Source organism: Hippoglossus hippoglossus, chromosome 12 (genome assembly GCF_009819705.1).
Source record: "Hippoglossus hippoglossus isolate fHipHip1 chromosome 12, fHipHip1.pri, whole genome shotgun sequence".
Lineage (NCBI taxonomy): Eukaryota > Metazoa > Chordata > Actinopteri > Pleuronectiformes > Pleuronectidae > Hippoglossus > Hippoglossus hippoglossus.
Window position 1 is genome coordinate 11,233,944 of NC_047162.1, and position 20,775 is coordinate 11,254,718.

Here is a 20,775-nt window from a genome sequence, read left to right on the forward strand (position 1 = left end):
GGGTCTTTGCACAAAATGCAACAAAACAATGATTGGGTTAAATAAGCATAAATAATATTGTCGTATTAATTATGACAAACTATGGAAAACAAACTGTGACAGGATAGAACAAACATATTGAAAAAGACAAAGACTAGAATGGAGTTTAAATTCAGTAGATCCACATTTTTTGGGTATTTGGATCCACACCAAATTGTACACACTCATAAATATCAGTCCCCCTGATTATATTCATCAAGATACATTGTTCTCTGCGGAATTGAGGAAAATGTTGAAGATCACACTATCTCACAACGTTAAAGACTGAAGAAAAAAAGCCCCCTGATCCAGATCCTCTCCAAAATGAAATGGGTTCTTCCCTGACGCACATCTCACCCCTTCGCCAAGCTTCCATCCATCCAAAAGTTAATACGTAATCTTGCTTACAGTCAAACAAGGGTGACAACATTACCTCCTTGGTGGAGGAAACAAGTCCAAATCAAAGATGACCAACATGGTCGCAGTATACTTACATTTGATTAGGCAAGAAATTCAGCAGGACCTGAGCCAAAGCTGCTTCAGTTGTCCAAAACAAAATTCTCACAGTTCATTAGAGATCATTACAGACAGATTTAGGGACTGAAGAGATTGTTTACCAACTTACTGTGCAGCTTGTTTTCACCACACATGCAAGACAAGGCTCTTATCTTAATAAGCTTAAAGCTGCTAAAAGGAACAGATGTAATGTAGCCAGAGAAAGAAAACTTTCCAGAAATGGACAATCAGGTCTGTCCACTGATGAGGCCCCTGTGGTCTTTTCCTCACCACTCACCCGCTTCGGTGTCTCTGTGAAGACACCATTGATTTCAGCCTTTAAACTGCAGCTGCTGTTTTATTAGAAGCACATCATTCACCGCTGTTTAGTTTACACTGTTATTGCTGCATGAAACCTTATACTTTCTTTTCTAGGTTTCAATTAGCATCTACAGACACCATTAACTACTGCAATTGACTAAATCAATACCTTCCCAGAAAGCATTCAAATCGGCTCAAGACAAAGTAATACGCTCTGTTCTCTGTTTTCGATCCTCGCTTACGTTTAACCGTTAACAGGATTAGACCCATTTTGCAATTTAAAAAATGAACTACTGGCATATGGTTTCAAGCTAAAATCTTTTAACAAGAACCACTGAGGTCAAAATGATTTTCACAATTTGGAATACAACCTAGTTTTCTTAATTCTTTCCCACATGTCAAAGGTACAAGGTGAAGCAGACACTAGCGGACCATTGTGAGCCATGACCATGCTCGTGATACTCTTGATACTTTTCACCTCTTCTCCTCCTCTCTTCCGAGGGGCACACTGCCCTCTGCAATCCATTCAGCGGGGAGGACTGGAAGCAGGACTTGCATTTCGAAGTTGGTTTAACCTCGCACTGACACCTATCACAGATGCTTTGAAATGGTTTGAAAAGAATAGTTTCCGCATGGCGGGAGCTGCAATTAGGCGGCACATCTGCACCAGCGGCGGCATCCCAGCATCACGTCAATCTGGCATTCTCCGAGCTGGGTGTTGGTTGGCAGCCAGTACAAACGGTTCCCCCCAAATAACTGTGAATAATTTCATGAGATGGATTTCAACTGGGCAATTAGATGGGTTTCAACTGTGAATGTTTCAAGATCGCCACTGCATTTCACTTTCCAATCGATAAGAGAAGGGACAGATCATGGGAGCGAGAGATACAAATTCTAGTTAGAGAATAGGAAGAGGGAAGGGTTGAGCAAGAGCAAAGAGGATAAACGGAGAGCACGATGAAAGGAGGGGAGGAGGGACAGTGACAGCCATGAGACAGAAATTTACAACCAGATCATCAGTTAACCACTCCAATCACAATGGATCAAGCCATTAAATGTGCATTTTCTTTTAACGACCTCCTGACTGACAACGACTACAGATCACAAGCTTGTATCGATGGCTGTTGGAACACTGCGCCGCCCCGACGTCAGAGAACTTCACCGTTTTTTCAGTTAATTCGGCACATGCGGTCAGGAACAAAACAAATGTCCCCCCCCCCTCTCAACTTACGTATGTCTCATTAAATGCAGGCCAGTTATTTCAAGCTACGAGACTAATGTCTTGTGCTCTCAAGTTGGCATGTTTACCTTGCTCTCCTTTTTCTTGTGCTGAATAAGCACCGAATGTGACCATTAAATATATTGCTGATGGAGAGACAAGGAGAGGGAAACATCAATATGTAAGTGAACTGGAGTTACTGCCCAGCTGTATTACCCGATAGGTTATCCCTGGATGACATCATCACCAGGTTAGACTAAGTCATGCGGTTTAATTTATGAAAGTAAGGACGTGACTGAACAATGTTTACTTTCAGCATATCAGAATCCGCTAATGTTCAGGGAGATTCAAATCTGGAGAAAATGACAACTTTAAAAAAAACATGAATTTATTCACTCGCCCATTATCATCACAATTAGCTTCTGTGTAATGGAAAAAACATGTGAAAGCAAAGACTTGAGGATATGGCATAGTTCATAAAATCCTACTTTCAGCGCCTCTGAAATTAGACCTGAAGTCCCCCAGAGGGGTTATTAGACGACAAATCCCTGCCGTTGACCAGGTTCTGCCCTCTGCTCGCTCGTGACTGATGTCCCAGCCTCTTTGAAGTCCCCTCGCCACAACAACACCAGCACCACTTCCTCCAGAAAAGACTCGATGTTGAGTCGCCCCTTTTCGGAAACCAGGAGAAAGAAAGAAAAAGAAAAGGTAGGAGAAGAGAAGGTTTAAGAGAGGAAAGGGGAACAACAACATTCAAAATAGGCCAGATGTGTGCTAACATGTGGAGACAAGCGTTTGCCGTGGGCCTGCATTAATGAAGGTTGAGATCCATCTGAGGGGGGCGACCGTGATAGGCAAGGGGATACTGTGTGATAGGCCGTGGCCCAAACACACACTCACCCGGTCACATGTGCTAGCAATAAGTTAGCCTCGCTGCTACTCCGATCAGACAAACACATGGAACTGGGCTCGGGCACTTTAGCTTAGACGGGGAATAGAATAAAAAGCCTGAGAAAAGAAACATTTTCGAGTAAAATGCTGCTATTGGATTACACTGAGATACTTTTTTATAACTATCAGCAACAGAGCAGATTTCAATGGATATCAAACTTAAACAAGTAAAAGCATTGTTATAGGTTGTTCCAAAACAATTGTAACTTGTTACTATAATACACACACAAACTTATGTATATATTCAGTTTTTAAAATGCTACAGTTTTAACAAGAGGATTAGAATAATTTAATATTTCCAATATATATACATATTCACACACACACACACACACACACATACAATATATATAAAACATATGTATAGAATTCTACAGTCATTAATTTATCTTGTTTAATTCAATATAATTCAGAGAATAATACAGACTATTGGAAATCTATCATATTTAATATTTACCGTTTGCTAAGGAGAGCGTATTAAACCATAAAGCTATTGTCATGAACATTATGCAGATTCAAAATGAATTATGCTATTTGACTAAAAAGGTGCCGCCGTAACAAATATTTTATATCACTCCAGCAGAGTATTCTATGTTTTTAATATACCATTAACGTAATCCTCTCATTCTATATCTAATCTTGTTGATACAACTACCCATTGTCATAGGCTAATTTTCCTGTCATTCATGAGTTGCACCTTTATGTGACAGACTTCAATTCCATTATTGTGTTGATCCCTTAATTGACTTTCTGGCTGGATGAATAAAGGACTTGTCTGTCTGTCTGTCTCGTCTCTTTGTAAAAAACCTGTTCATAAAACCAGGCTTTCTGCAAACGTTCAACTCACTCAAGTCGGAAAGGGCAGATTTCTGAGCTGCTCTGGTGTCACGTTTGCTGGAGGAGTTTGTGTTTTTATGTTTTTTTTGCACATCGCAGCATTTCAGAGACACTTGGGGATCAGCACACAGGAGTTACAGTGCATACATTGTGCTGTGACTCAGATCTCCGTCATGGCTCCCGGGTGCTCAGCAAAGCATGCAGAGTATACAGCATGTCAAAGCTCCCCACATTTCTAACTGAAGGGCAAATTATGTCAACAGGGAAGGAACAACTGTTTGTAGATATTTCAGAACTGTACGATAAGCAAAGGAGGGGACGAGAGTGAGGGTGTATGGAAATGTGAAGATTGCATGGAATGCTATGGCATGAACTGCGAATGAACCCCTAAACCCCAATCTGCACCTGACAAGAGCTGTTCTTTGCCTCCGACACACGACCGCAGAAAGCTTGCAGCCAGCAGGAAGGAATGTCACGTTAAGATCACAATTACAGTAACTCTCCATGGGCTTTAAGGGGAAATGTCTCCATCCCAGGAGAGGCCGCGGAAATATCACACAATCCAATAATTGAGGATCTCGGTATTTTATCATCCCGCTTTCTATGATTGTCTTGGGGGGGAAAGAGGGAACATTTGCAACCGTGATACCTGAAACACACACTAAGGCCTCCTCTGTAAGCGTAGATGATTTGAAACGGAGCTAGTGTTTAATTTTGAAAAAACGACATAAAGCACAAAAAGATCAACCTAAGAACAAGGACGTCTGAATGACTCTGGAGTTTAACACCTCTGTAACGTGTGACCACATCGCTGGCTTGCTGATGTCTAGTCGTCTGTCATCAGTGACGCACGTTGCATTAGAGCTGTGATTGAACCGAGGTAATGAGAACCACAGCAGCATGGTGAGGATGGTGAGCGGCCTAATGCCCCAGTTTTGTTTTCCTATGTGCTCTCCCACTGGTGCTCTCAACCCAGTGAGAGTGTGTTGAGTGCTGCGATTGCTGTGTTTTTGTCTGTGTGCTCTGTTAAGCTGGGCAGGTCTTTCTCTCCCTCGCTCTCTCTCTAGGCTTCCGTCTCTTTCCTTTTCTTCCCCTTTTTTTACTTCCCCTCTTCATGTCTGCTCGTTTCCTCCTCCTTCTCTCTTCTCCCTCTCTCCTCCCACAGGGCCCGTGTGCATTCCTGCCAGGAGGGGCAGAGGTGTCTGTGATCCGGGCTCGATAAGGACCAGGCCTCCCCCTCCACGCCGCCCTCCCTCGTGTTCACCCTCGCCCTCACCCCCTCCCTGGGAAAATGGGTGCACCCTCCTCCCTGGCAGGGCACCGGCTCCCCTTTGAGTGTGTTGCCAGCCGTGGCAGCAGAGACTTAACATGATTTGTTTGTCTGCTGCTGCGTGTTTGCACCAAGCCCCAGCGCCAACCCCCATTACTCCGGCTGGAGATCCAGAGGGCTGGTTAGCTGGTACAGATCTGGAGTGAGGCTCCTGGAGGCGGGGGGCGAAGGGTTAAAGGGGTGTTTAAGAGGGTGAGGTATAGGGAAGGTGGGGGGATGTAGGGAGAGATCGGGGTTAAAATGAGTTTGGAATATGATCCACGGGCTGGAAACGTTCAACATTTCTCAAAAAGTAAGTCTAGCTGCTGCAACGAGGCTGGACTCAGCACAGATGAGATAAAGGGAAAACACACACACACACACACACACACACACACACACACAACAATTTCACTAATCAGTCAGTTTGCATTCATAAAGACTGAGGTTTTTCCCTTTTTTTTCCTCTGGTGTTTTGTAATTGGCTTGCTTCCCGGTGCAGTGGCGGACAGCAGGCACAGCAGCGGCTGCCCGGTCGGCCCATTGATCTTTCATCAGCCCATAGACTTAGAGCTGAAGGCATGAGGGAGAGGCTGGAGAGGCAGCCCTTCTTTTTTATGGCAGCCTGCTGGAGCCTGACTAGGATTGTTCCCGGCTTCCGCAGATTGTTTTTCATTTAGTCAGGTTGCAGAGCTGTGCCGCTCTAGAGAAGGTGAGGTGGAATGTCGCAGACATTTAGGGGAGCACGTAACAGCCACAGCCAGGGTAGGTGGATACAATGGTATAGCGGGGATTGTTTGCTGATAACATTTTAGTTTCTGTTTTTGTGTTTTTTGTGGCTGTATTTTCAGATTCATGGTAATGGGCTAAAGTCAAGGACAGCTTTCAATTTGGAGTGGAGTGGAGGGTATATGGAAGAAATCAGCTTTCCCTTGCCTAAAATACTTTCAATAAACTCAGATGACAAACAGCAGCACCACTAATTGAGTTGAGGAGATACATTAAACCGTTACACTTGATAATATTTCTCCCAGGCTATTAATCACAACCATTATACATTAAGGGAAAAGTAGCAGAACCTCTTAACGCAAATCAAATTTCACTTTAAGGGACTTAAATTACCTTTATCAATTTGCATGAAAGCCATGGCAGTGGTCAAGACATCCATGTGATATCCAATCAGAGGGTCTAATCAGTAAGTGGGTGTGGTCCAGTGTATCCCCAGCAGTATTCCATTGATCCAAGCTCCGGCGCTGTAGCTGCAGCAGTTGTGCAGGCCCTGAACTTGGTCATCTAACTGATATGTGATATTAGCATCCTTCTTCGAGGCAGCTCCACGGGGATCTGGTCAGAGAGAGAGAGAACGAGGGAGAGAGAGAGAGAGAAAGAGAAACAGACTTCGGATGGATGAGCAGATCAATTTTCACTGGACCTTGAATATTTCATGTAGATACTCTTGAAGCAGACGCACAGAGAAGCAACATAGCTGGCCAACGACCATGTCCCATCACAGACGTGCCCCTGATGTGCACACACACATACACAGCAAATTTTTACCTATTTGTAAAAAATAAATAAATGCCATGTTTTCTATCTATACCTAATGAACAAATTGTTGTGGACCATGTTGGCTCAAGCAGGATGTAGCGGAAATTAACCCATGGCCCACAGAAAAAAAAAAATGATGATAACCATAAGCCCCAAATACTGAAAAACAAATCCATTGTAGTGCTACAAAAAAAAATAAGGTGGTGTCTGCTTGTAGTGTATGACAAGAACACTTCCGTGAGAAGATGTTGCACACACACACACACACACACACACACACACACACACACACACACACACACACACACACACACACACACACACACACACACACACACACACACACACACACACACACACACACACACACACACACTTTACCCAAAGGGCTGGGTTGGAGGAGTCATGTCTGGATCGTGTTTCTAGTCCCAGCAAACATGTGGTCGATATAAGGCTGTGATATACTGACTCAGCCCTGGTCCGAGCAGTGGACACAAAGGGCAACATGATCAAAGAGCTGATTCCTCTGCACAGATGAGATATACCCGTGTCCATGAATGAGATTATTTCTTCATTAGTATTTTATGCAATGTTTCGATACAATCCTTTGTAATTTAACTCCTGCTAAATGGTGACAGATCGTAAACAAATTTTGGGATTGAAATTATGCCTCGTGTAAATCAGACAATAAATCCATCCAGAGGATCAGCGGTAACAATACAACGAGACCATTGCAGCAATAACCCACACCTGACCCCTAAACCTTCACCCGCGGAAAGGATGTCGTTTCACCGACTGTCTTCAAATACTCTCCTCTCACAGAGACATCGGTGAAACCAGAGCTTGTCAGGCCCTGTATTTGTTTATTAAGTATGCTCTCGGACTGGCTTACTCCCAAGATGGCTGTAACTGAGAGATTTGTTCATGTAAGCATTAGGGCTGGCTATCAGTGGTGAATTATTTATTGAAAAAATCCCCCCCCCCCCCATCTTCCTTGACGGATGAGAGAATATGTAGGGCTGCTCACCGACTCTGCCGTATATTAGAGGAATGATGAAAACATTGTTGAACTGGAAACACCGGCACTGGATTCACCGAAAATAAGAAATTGGACCAAATCTCGTATAACAATTCAAAAAATACTGCGAATGAAGAAATTACGTGACCTGGAGAAAGGTATCTCTTCTGCTATAAATGTTTTAGCATATTATTCTAATTCAGTGACAATAATCAATGTTAAGACATGTGTTTAAATAATTTAGATTGACTAATATTCAATTATACAATAATTACCCAGCTCTTTATATGTCATCTTCTGCACCATTTCACACAGCTCATTACTTCAAAACTCTCCCAAAGCTGTGTCATTCTGTCAGTTCCTCCTTTAAAATGCTTGAATGATGCATTTTAACAAATACTATCTACCAGAATAAATATGAACTTCAGTGTAGATACGCTCACTGACAAAAAATGTCAGGGATTCCACAGGGAAGAAGCAGCAGTTGCAAAATATTCACTGATGGGGAACCCCCCCCCCCCCCCCCAAACCCCTGTTTTTTTGGCCACAAGGAAACGCAAAGAACAAAGAAGGCACCAATTTCGGACAACTAGAAAATATGGTTACTATTGATATCCCCCTCCTGCCATATTTACATCACAAGTGATTTGTTCAAATCAGAATAAATCACATTTGGTAATTTTCTCTGCCCCCTTTATTATGTTAGTTTTTTGTAGTCTGCAGCAGTGAAAGAAAAAAAAGAGACAAGCCGAGGGGCCTGGCTATTGTCATTCAATGGCCAAGCCATTTTGGAAATCACCGCTCTCGATTTGCTCCTGCCGCCTCCCTCTCTGTATTCCCTTATGGCCGCACTAGATGGGAGGCTTCCTTTTACAATTTCTGAGCTGCACGAGGGCCACCAACCTCCCCCCCCTCTCAGAATAACATACACATGTCAAAGGCTGAGTTGCATGATTGAATGAGTCACTGATAGAAGTAAAATAGAAAATGAGAAGGGGCGTACTTTTTGAATTTATCCATTAGCTGTCAGTAGACAGAGGGATGCATTTGTATTGATAGAACTATTAAACCGTTATTGAAGATTTCACAACAAAACCCAAGTTTGAATCTCCCAGGATAATTTACAGTTTGCGACGTCCACATATCGGTATTTAAGCTAAAAGCTCCTCCATTACCAGAGGAGACTAATAATCGTGACCTATGCCTGCTCACTCAGCAAATAATCAATCATGCTTATTCAGTGTGTTTGAACCCGGGAGTTTTTTCTTTGGATTCAATGGAAAGCAAAGCAAACCATTGTCTTACGTTTGAGGGGCACAATCCAAACCTAAATTATCTAAATGACATTAAGTGAAATAAACGATTGTATGGGACACACTAAGTCACGATTGTAAACTTCAGACCAAATTTGAATGAAATGACTCTGGCCTCCGTGACCCAGGCTCATCCAAACGCTGTCACACAAAGAGCCACTAAAAAGGGGCCCGTGACCCATTTTGTGTCTAGGCCCATATTTCAAAAATAAAGCATTAGGGGCAAACGTTTCTATCTGTGAGTCCGAGCAGTCACCACATAAAACAAGAAAAGACAGGCCAGAAAAAGAGGTTACACAGATTTGCTACAAGACAAGTGGACAAACTAGAAAACTCTGCATAAAATCCGTGATAGTGGCGGAAGAGCCGAGCTTAATGTGGACGTTGACAGCCTTTAATTTGTAGGAATCAGGCAGAACCCTCCACACTGCCGATGTAACAGTGTGAGAGTGAACTCCCTCGGGGGGCTTACTCTCATCAATAGGGCATGAAATTCACTGGCTGACCACTAGACACCCTGACTGTTCTCAGGCCAACAGAGTAACCAGTGTGTGTGTGTGTGTGTGTGTGTGTGTGTGTGTGTGTGTGTGTGTGTGTGTGTGTGTGTGTGTGTGTGTGTCCTTGCAACTGACATGGGCTTTTGTAGAGTTTCTATTTTGAGTAGACATTTTTAATTGTGTGCTGTTGTTCTTGTTGGTGTCCTGTTGATTTTCTTCCCCCCAAACATTTTGTCCCTGAAATCTTTGTATTATTTTGTATTTGAGTTATTTTTATCTCAACATAGGTAGAAGGGAGTATTTTAACTACTATACTACTGTGTGTAAATATAAGTGGGCAAAACTTTAATGAATCCACCAATAATAAATCAGATCATTTAAAAGTGACCTTGATGACCTCAGATTAAAATCATGAAAACCATTTTAATTAAAGTGTAACTTGTTGAAACCTTACAGGCTTTAATACCTGCTGCTATCTGCATGTGAACAAAGCCACCAGGCTCTTTAAACGCAGGAGAAAGTACAGACACATCCACGTTAGGAGAGGGGGGCCTGGAGCGCGGTGGAGAATGCTGCAGGACAAGACTGAAAACCTGAGATCTCCGGGCTGATTATCATGGAGCAATGAAGAAATGATGACACGCGTCTCTGCTCCCAATGTGATGAATTGATTTCACCAGGTTGAGAGGCTGTGGAGCTGACTTCACGCACGCACCTTACTCCGGGGAAAAATGAGAGACAACAGTGTTTCGAGGCCACTTCAACATGTTGAAACAGCCATGGGCCTACTTAACTGTAACGACAGTCATAAACGCAGAGTTTCTAATGGACAACGCTCATCAAGGAACGCAGCGGCAGGTAAAATAGGGGTCACGTGAAGTTGGTCTCGTCCATATGTGCGTGTGCAGTTTATTTATAATGTAGGTCACGCGATGGAATACATTCGTCGTTTTTAAGGTCACGCTTGCATGTGAGATTTTGTACCAATTAAGTTTTCTAAAGTATCAGAGTACAAAAACTTCCCTGACGCATACGCTCTGTGGGGACTGTGACTCCTCTTCTCCCCGTGCAGCCTCCCTGTAAGAAGTCAGTATTTACATGACCGGGAAGTGTCCTGAGAAGTGTGTGTGTGTGTGTGTGTGTGTGCGTAAATGTCTGGGGGGGGGGGGGGGGGGGGGGGGGAGAAGGATGACCGAGCACTGCAGCCACCGTGTAGCTGCTGGAAACACATGGCTGCTGCTGCTGCTGCTGCTGCAGGACGCGCGTCTTGCCCTTGCAGCGTTGAGTGTGTGCGCCAGGCGCCGAGGAGAATAATCTGTTTACAGTGCGCACGTTGATGGTCATTTTTTATGATGTTGTTTTAATCCACAGTGGTGGTGGTGGTGGTGGTGGAGGACGAGGAGGAGGAGGGGGTGGTTGGGGGGTGGAGGTGGTGTGGGGAGGGGGGTGGGGGGGGGGGGTTGTCTAGCAGAGCCCCAGACAAGCTGGCTCCAGCGGCCATCTCTGCAGGCTGCAGGCTGCTGCTTCTATTTGAGCACGAGAGACAGGTGTAAATCTCTCCTGCGATCTTTACTCGCGCACTCACCGCGACACTCACCTGAAGGTAAATAAATGGTTTATGGTCAAGTAAATGAACCATTTCTCTCGTCTCGTGGGCTGTGTGCGCGCGGCAAGGGAACTCCCCCCGGAGGTGTGTGTGAGTGTGTGTGTGAGTGTTGTCACTGTCATGCACTTAAATTGTGCAGGGAAAAGACAACAGACAATATAAAAGTGACGGTTTGGGGAGTAAAAAAAACAATTTGATTTAACTAAATAAGAAAAGCAAGAAATGAAGCCCCGTGGGTAAAATGAAAAATCTATTTGTATTACTTAACCAGTAATTTAACTTATTTCCAAGAAACTTAAAAAACCTATTACAATTAAAATAAATAATGGCTTTTGGAAAACTCCTTATTCCAATATAGAACATACAGCATTTAGCGTTACTATTAATAATAAATAACCATATTAATCCCGCTTCATGTGCAGGTCTATGAGCTGTGGAAGTGTTTGGGCATCCATGTGTGAAAACTCGCGGGTGCAATTATTGCAAACATTTTTTTCATGCCCAAAGGTGATTCGAGTATAGACCTATTCCACGATCACATTGCCACATTGTCATGCGGCACCCCACGTCACGCAAAGTGTGTGTGTTTGTAGTGAGAGAGCGAGCGAGGGAGAGAGAGGGGCTATTATACCAAAGTTCCACAAAGTAGGTCTGTGCCACTCTTGATTAGGGATTGCTCCCAAAGGATGGTTGCAGACATGAGATAATGAGGTCCTGTGATAACGCGGGTCTCCTTTAAGTTTTTCCCATGAATCGAGACTGTCGCCAGTCCACAAAACGACACTGTGCATCGGCACCACGCTACTCACTTCTCATTTGTCGCGCACAAAAGCTGATCCATCCCAAATCCGCGCTAACAAACTGGGGGCCGGGAGCAAATCGTATAATGTTCAATCATATTCACTTCTCCACTAATTAACTGGAATCCCACCTTATTCATAAATACAGTGACCAATTAAACCGCCATGTATGCCAAAGGTCTCCGGGGCCACACTCGGTCGCCAGGAGCATTTGTGAAGGTCTGCGGCTTCACTATAGGCAATGGATCTTATTAGGTGGATGACCTCAGCGAGGAAAGGTTACAGGCTTTTTCACTGCCCTCGGTTGGAACACTAAGATGTTTCCTAATCGTATTTTAATTGGTTGGTTGCGTGGTGGGTGCTTGTGTCCACTCGGTGTGTGCACTGCAGGGATGTGTTTGGATTTCAGCGCGCACTCACACAAATGGAACATTTATAATGAGTCACAATTAACAAACTTTAAAGTCCATATTGAATTAACATATAAAGGTAAACTCAACAGGTGTTAACAGCATCTACTGCAGGTTTGAAAAATAAATCCTCATTTTACGCAATTTTACGCACAGTTTTAACTACATCCTCACACGACTACTGTGGAAATAACCTGCTTAATCCACTTTTAAATGTTACACCGGATTAAAATGAAGTTAAGAAGGCGCCTATAAACATATATGACCTTCAACGGGACACAGGCCTCTTTTTTTCGTCGGAAAACATGCGTGGACTACTTCATGCAACTGTTGCACAGATTCCGCCTCTTTCGTGCTTTATTCCAGTTTACTGTAGAATCCTATAGGCTGAGTTAAGCCAACCAGGTTCAACTTACGTTCAAATACTCCCCATCATTACCCCCTTCCAAAAATGTCTTTTATGCAAAACATCTGTACTTCAGCAAATGAAAGCACGGCTCCTAACCGCATCATACTTATTTTGATTTTCATGTGGTTTTCGTGTATTGTCTGACTTAGTAAATGCGACCATGCACTCGTATTTCAAAATGTCACAAGTCTCCGACGACTTGCAATTTAAACATTAAAAAACCCAGAGAGGGCAAACAGTTAATAAAAAATGAAAGGAAAAAAGGTGGGTCCAAATCTGTCTTTAACTCATAATGGATCTAAAGAAAGAGGTTTTTTATTCCACTTCTGCGGATATAGCTGAGTGCAGAGTATAAAATGGCGAACTGGTAGTTTTATGTCAAACATAATAGACTATTAGGCGAACTGGAAATACAGTAGAGTATTCTTTTTTTAAATGAACACACCCCATTCATATGTGTGTGCACCAAGCCACATAAACCTGTTGACGCACAACACAAAGCAAAGAGACTTAACTTCAAGTTAATCTGCCTCCAGTGTAAACACACAGTCAATTCAAACATTATTAATTTGCTGGATCAAATTCAGATTTAAGTCCAACATTGAAATGTACAGTTCTGCAACAAAGGCATGGATTAAAATATATTTTTCCTCAAAGTTGCAAAATAAAATCATACTTTTATTTTGTAACTGACAAAGTGGCTGCAAAGAAACAAGTTAATGAATTATTCTTAAATGTGTAAAAGTATTTCCAAATACTAATACAAGTACAGCATTAATTCCAATATCCTTTTTTTTTTGGTTAATCTGTTTCAGGAATTTTTTTAAAAACCTTCTCCAAACATGTTCACGTAGGACTCCTACCCAGAGGAGTTCTGCGCAAACATTTACAAGGCGTAATGGCTTTAACTCTTAATAGAGGGGTCCATCCTTTGCGCAGACAGAGAAGCATGTGGGAGATTCAATTGACCGCACTCAACTTTGCCGCCGCTTGAGCTTGCCGCATACACTTCAAATTGTTGTTCTCGCTACTGACAAAACCGTTAATTCACCCAGAAACTGGAGGTCAAGTTTCAGCAGGAGCAGAGAGAGGGGGGGGAGAAACAGGAGCCCGGAGAAGTTACAGAAACATTTGTGACAGAGCGCAAAGGTTTTACGCACATGAAGAGCTTCCATAAACATTTAACACCTGTTGCACGTATTTATTAGTGTGCATGAAATTCAGACTTTGAGCTTTAAGCAGCATCTGAGTAAAGTGAGACAAATAATATCTAAAATGTTTGGAGTCCATCAGAAAGAACCAGAAAACACACTTTCTGTTTTAACAGAAACGGTGAGAAGAATATGACAATTATGTGAATAAAGTTTGAAGGATTTTTTCCCCATGCAGAATAAACATTCACCTACACTCCCTCATATAGAGCAAATACTGGGTTTGATGCATTTATAAGTAAATTGGATTTTCCATCAAATGTTTAATTAGCAAAGAAGAATTTTATTCCCCAAAGTTTTCTGAAGGGGCTCAAATTATTAGGTACCTCTTAATAAAGTCCACCACATGTTTAAAGCTATTTTAATAGGTGATGAAATGTGTAAAAAAAAAGATAGATTCTTGTTTCATTAGGCTTTACTACTTTATTTATTCATCCAATCCTTAACCTGAACACAGTCAAACAAAAACCTACTGGGACGAGGTTCAGTGAAATCCGCACTGAAATAGGTGGATTATGGGATCAGACCTGCACACAGCACCTGTAGGGAGTGGCTGGAGTATCCTGCTGAAAACACTTCTCCCAGCAGGTCGGCAATGAGGTCCAACAGGAAAAATGACGGCCTACCCGAGGCACTAATCCAGAAGGACCTGGCTGCTATACCTCGAGGGGATCTGACACCTCAGTGAGTTTTTACAAGGTCATTTAGGGATGGGTGTACTGCTGTTTATGTAGCATAACTGTGCTGCAAAATTCCTTAACTGCATTTAAGGAGCTCCCTTGAAGCCACAGTCCCCACAGGCCAAGATCTGTGAGCATATAAGCACAAAGCCTTGAAACCTCCTTATTTCCTACTGAATGTCTATCACGGCTCTTAGCGTGGATTTACTTTTAAAGATTGGCATTGCACTTGATCCATTTACCCCAATCACCACTCCCCGGTACAAACTGTGATTGTGGGGGCCGAGAGACATAAAAGACATGTATTCAACCGTCCCATCAGTGGAAATCAGCACTGGTTTCTCTTACCCAGCCTCTCAGACTGCATGGCACTTGCTTTTCCGCCTATGGTTTTCCATTTCAAAGCCCTCTGTCTCCATGTAAATACCAAAACACAAGTAATCCAATCTGACCCCATTGCAAATTTTCCAGAAACTATTGGGGGGGTAGTGGGGTTGACATGAGCCACACACTTATCCCACTTAACCTCTAGAGAGAAGCCACCCTAACCCCTTAGCCCAAGATTCCCTCGGTGGAGGAATGCACCGCTTTATACCATGCTCCTCTTAAAAGCACTGGGTCTTGAGTTTGGGCTCAGTTGCAAAACCTTGTTACTTTGCGAGACCGTAAAGTCAAAGCAGTGCAAAGCCGGTGCCAATGGCGGGGAAGCTAAATGGACAGCAGATACCCACATTAGGGCGCCTCCCTGTATGCCCACTGCACTGTGTAAACCCAAACCCATTTTTGGTTCAAACCCAAAATTATCCCTCACCAGTGCCTCTTCCAACCAGAGCAGGAACGTATTTATACTGCGCTAACTTGATGACAAATAACCTGAGGATTCTTCTGCTTCCCATTTTCTGTTGTTTGCTTTTTTTGCATGCAAAACGGGCCTCTGGAAGATTCTCAAGTGCTCAGAATAGAAAAGGGGAGAGATGCTTATCTCTTGTGTTGCTGAGTAGTGGCACGTAAGGCAAGCTAAAGACCTCTGACACATGGTGCACATCTGAGGCGTTTACCACCAGCATCTTGATCGCACAGCTTGGAGCTGCCGAGAAAGCCGGGCGGCTGTTTACGGGGCCGAGCAGACAAATCCTCTGCATTGTGCTCTACAGGTGATGCATGCCTGTACACTGGTCTAGAAGTGCAAATCTACCTTTGAAAAGCAGCTGTTTGGCCCTCAGTCTATTCTACAGTAACAGGCGATAATGAGCAGAGCCTGTTTTACGTGAAGAGGGACGATTAGGCAGGTGTTTACTGGGCCTCTGCTCCTGACAGTGCAAAACAACTTCATTTATAAACAACTCTTATGATTTACAAAATGTGTTTTTTGTAAAATACCTATATGTATATAATATTGTGCATGTATAAAATAATTGTCTTATTACATTTTAGGTCAGGTCTAATTTATGATCATGGTACATTTACTAAATATTTTATGAGTTTATATCTGTGACACTCATTTCTATTATAATTTTATGAATGAATCAGCTTGTTTTTTTAAACTTTGTGTCATGTCTCTGTGTGTTGTTCATAGAGATAAAGATCAGAGCCTCTTATATTTCCTTATTTAGATAATGGATCAAAAGCTAAAGATGCCATTCTTCACCTTTCAATTCCCTCTTCCTTTAACTACTAAGTTAAAAGCCATGAGCTTGCATCACTGCTGATGAACAACCTCAACCACGGGAGCAAATGTCCCCCCAGCACGCTGCCATTTTCCTTGTCAATCTGTAGTCAATGGGCCGCCATCAATAAGCACATCCCCTAATTAACTAAAATTGTTTTTCATCAATACCTATAACTTGCCGCAGCAGGAATTGATGAGAGCAAGGGTTGACTTGACTACGAATGCCTGACAGGGACAATTCATCAACAGGTAAAGACTTTTATCATTCCTGCAGCCAATTGACTAAAAACATGCGTGTGATTCTGAAAAGTGCATTTTAAAATCCGCACCCTTTTTGGGGCAATATAAATGTAGCCGATCACTTTTAGCCCCACCTAAGTCTTTGAGGTAAACGGTTTGCATTTAGAAAGTCGTTATTGAACATCTCCCCCTTCTGTGGAGATGTCCATAATGAAGTCCGGAGTCATTAGTTGAATATACGAATCTTGTGATGTTTCCTTTCCCTATCACGTCGTGTTAGGGCTGACGACTCTCACCAGACAATCTCCTCCATTCAGGAGCGGTGCCACCAAGTCTGTCCTTGCTTATCATTAACAATCTGCAAATAAACAGGACAGCATACATTACATCACTTGCAGCTCCGTGATCAATTCCAGGAATGTCTTTGAAGCTTTGCTTAATGAACCTACACAGCATAGCTGTTGTGTGGAGTTGGGGCATTGGGGCTTTATAACCCATGACCTTAAAGCAGTTTTCTGCATTGATAATATTTTAAGTTTTGCAAAGGGAGTGAATAGTCAAAACAAAAGACATAAAATCACAGGGGGGTTGCAAGTTATTTTTTCACCAAATGAAAAGAGCTGTTTTTAAGCTAATGTCTCAAAACACGTTATTTTACTTCACTCCACACAATCTGCAGGAGGAGATTGTGTGGAGTGTTTACAGCATGATGCTTTCACATATTAGACAAGTTTAAAACACAAGCCGTCACCCTGAACTGTCAGAAGCCAGCCACCCACACGCGTGGAGGGGAGACGTTTTAGAGCCTGTCCCGTCACATACGCTGCCCCTTTTGATTTTGATATGCGTGATCTCTGTCGATGTATAAAAGGGAAGCGCTGACAAAGTTGGCTTCATCAATCAGCGGTGTCAGCTCGGCTCAGACCTTTTTATAGCCTCTCAGACTCCCTGAGAGCCCTAACCCTGTAAAAGTTTATATAGTGTATTGACCATTCTCTACTTGCTTAGCTAATGAAGCCGGCCCGGCCGCAGAGACTGAGAGGCTGCCGCCGTGTCAACACTGCTTCCTATTTGATGACACCTTCTGCTAAATTGAAATGTGCTGCTAATGGGGCCGAGTGTTTAAAGAAGAATAAGCCCCAGTAATTGACACAGGCCTGACCTCAGTCACACAAAGAGAGGGATGGAAGGCCCCGCGGAGGCTGGTGGAAAGAAGCACCGTGCAATTTCTGGAGCTTATGCACGTAAAGGGTTAGCTATATGTCATTCAGTCAGATGTTGCAGTAGCTGATCAACAAATATCACATTAGGTTTTCTCTAGGAAATCAATAACATGCAACACATACGTTGAATATAATTGTGCATCTTCCCCGCATGGAAAAAACACTAGTGGGTACATATACACATATTTTGACACCCACAGGTGTTAGAGTAGCTTTTCTAAGACAAAACCTTGTCATCCGTCCAAATCTAAGATGAACAGGGCACCGTGATACTATAACTCACATCATGATAGACCACAATTGAACTGCAGTGAGCGAAACCTGCCCAACATGTCAGCAGTGGCTCCTCACTAATACTTGCATGCATGAGAATTCATTTGAGGTTAATGCTTACAGAGGCTCCCAATACGAGCCCTAAGGCATTCACTGATTATTTCAAGCTCCAAAACACACACACACACACACACACACACACACACACACACACACACACACACACACACTTGACACAGGCTTCCGTAAACAGTGACCAACAAGTCCATCACAATTTTTAAATGTTACAAACACACCATTGGAAGGATAGAAACAGATTTGACCACTTGGCAGACGCATTAATGTTGGAGGAGGAGAGCATATTGTCACAACTCAGTGTATGGGGCCTTATACTGCTTCTTTAGTGACGACCCGCCCTGCAGGGACGCCCTCCAGGACTTTGAGATCCACCACGGCGGCTCTGGTCCCCGCCTGAATCCACGGAGACAGACAATTGACTGAGAATTGATGGTCAATGTTTGTCCAAGGTGGCTGACTGGACACGACTCTCGTGTTTACTTGTGAATTTGTGGTTAAATAGCATTCTGAGGAGCCCTGCAGCCCGACTCTGTGCGTAAAGGGGCGCACAGCTTTGCACAAAAGCAATATTATTTCAGCCAAATAGTGCAAGTGAGCCACTTGCACGCTTCTACTTTCTGTTTCGGCAGATCTGTGCGTCTTTTTCTTACGGATTCGCGGTGATAAAACGCGACTGTTTGCAGACCTGGAGGTGCTTTGATGTTATGACAGAAATACGAAAATCTACTGCTCGGACAGAAATAATAAAAATGAGCCTTGTATTATCAATAACGCACACTTGGCCCAGGGTATGCAGCTGTCACTTTGCAGACTGGGAGTGAAATTGAATTGTTTCCCAGAGGCAGTTGTGCAAGGAGAGCGTGGTGTATTTATCTGACGGGCATGATACTGAACATGTAGTTTTTAATAGGAGTCTTGATGTGGAAAAGGCACCAGTGCACGCATCCTCTTAGTCTCTGCCCTCTGCGTGCGAAGTTGTGGTGTGTGATGATCAGGCTTTATTTCTCGCCATAGTTTCAGGGGCAAAATGATAATATATCCACATCTCGTCCAAAAGGCTTCATCAGTGCTTCATGTTTCATCGATAACAACATTTCCACACAGTGTTTTCAGCGGACTTCACTCACACGGATAGAATCACAGCAGAGGAAAAAATGGGAGTGAAGATTTGCAGCAGAATATGCGCAAATGTCCAAGATGACAATGTAAGAAAATGTATAAACACACAACTCGTGATCATTCTGAAAATAATTAAATAAAAGTGTCGGTATCATAATTATCGAGCGTCGTAACATTGTTGTTAACATTACATGAATTTATATCATCGAGCGGCTCGTCCAGTCCTGCGATCAGATTTCTCTGAGCTGTGATTTCAGACGAGGATGTTACAGGAAATGTTGGCTGATTTTCAACGGCGATAAAAAAATAAATATATATATATATCACCAGGGTTCAACCATATATGTTATTATTATGAATGATTATTTTAAAAACATGCACTCGCAACATTAAAAGTGTGTCAATAAGACCACGGGACAAGGAAGTCAACAGCCCGACAAGAATCACAACATCTCGCCGACAGAGCTCCGCGGCTCCCCGGCGTGGCTGTGGCTCGCCTGCGCGCGCTCTCCCTCCCCAGTGCGCACGGGATCGACCGAGAGCGCAACTTCTGTAACGATGTTGACATATTCACACAACACTGGCTCAGGCAGCGGTGGTGTTTTCACGGCAAAGCTCCTTTGAGTTTCCCCAAACACCTTTTTATAAGTCTGAAGTCTGTCCCCTCCACCCGACCTGTCAAAACCACGCCCACGCAGCCACACAATTGGTCCGAAAGCGTCAAAGAGCCAATCAAACGGGGCGCTGCCACTCGTAACATGCAGCACATCCATACAGTATGAAACCCTATGGGCCACAGAGGCGCTAGGAAAATCACGGAGCTGGGACCTTACCACCTCTCTCTCTCTCTCTTTCTCTCTCTCTCTCTCTCTCCCTCGCTCTCTCTGGCCGTCAGCGGACTCCTTTCTCTGCACACGTCCTTCTCTGAAATGTGTGTGTGCGCGGAGGGGAGCGGAGGAATAAAGTGTGTGTGCGTGCGTGTGAGGGTGCATGTCCGGAGCGAGTGGAGGCAGCGGGATTATTCGGCGCTATCGAAATATTTCAACACGTCGCCCTCGCCGCTGCAGGACGGACGCCAATAAGAGGGAACGCGTTTTAACAGGAATGCCGATATTGTAAAACGGCAGCAGGAGAGCAAAGAATGCGCCTCGGTCAATTAAGTGACTCACCCGAGTTGGTTTAATTCGACTAATGTCCGAGAGCCAGCGAGACGCGCAGAGGTGTCCGGTGCGCGTCAGCCTCTGAAGAAAATCGGTCTCGCAGCACTCCTGAAGATTAATGGAGAACATTCTCGCCTTTCTCCGGGCAGAGTTTTGACCAACAGTTCCACAAAAGGACTGCAGAGACTCCCACGGCAACTTGTCAGAGAAAAAGAGTGGATACTTATTTCTGCAGAGCTGAAGGAGGAATTTCCAAAAAACTTGAGATTTGAGTTTCTCCTCCTTTTTTTTTATTTTCCCCTTGCGCGCAACCGTCCCTGCTGTTAGAAGTAGTGCTCCACATCCAGCACTCCTCTACATCTGTTGCCTGC

At 43.5% G+C, this 20,775-nt stretch overlaps 1 long non-coding RNA gene across 2 annotated transcripts in view; it reads right to left on the bottom strand.

The window, feature by feature from the left end:
* The window catches only part of LOC117771987, a 38,481-nt gene extending 17,706 nt beyond the window's left edge, over nt 1–20,775 (bottom strand). The window contains exons 1-2 of one of the 2 annotated variants that reach the window (XR_004615693.1): nt 20,414–20,775; nt 6,273–6,494 (exon numbers count right to left, since the gene is read on the bottom strand). This is a non-coding gene — a long non-coding RNA (uncharacterized LOC117771987). Of the gene's footprint in view, nt 1–6,272; nt 6,495–20,077; nt 20,189–20,413 lie in introns of those variants that run through there. The other variant, XR_004615695.1, reaches the window with a different exon arrangement.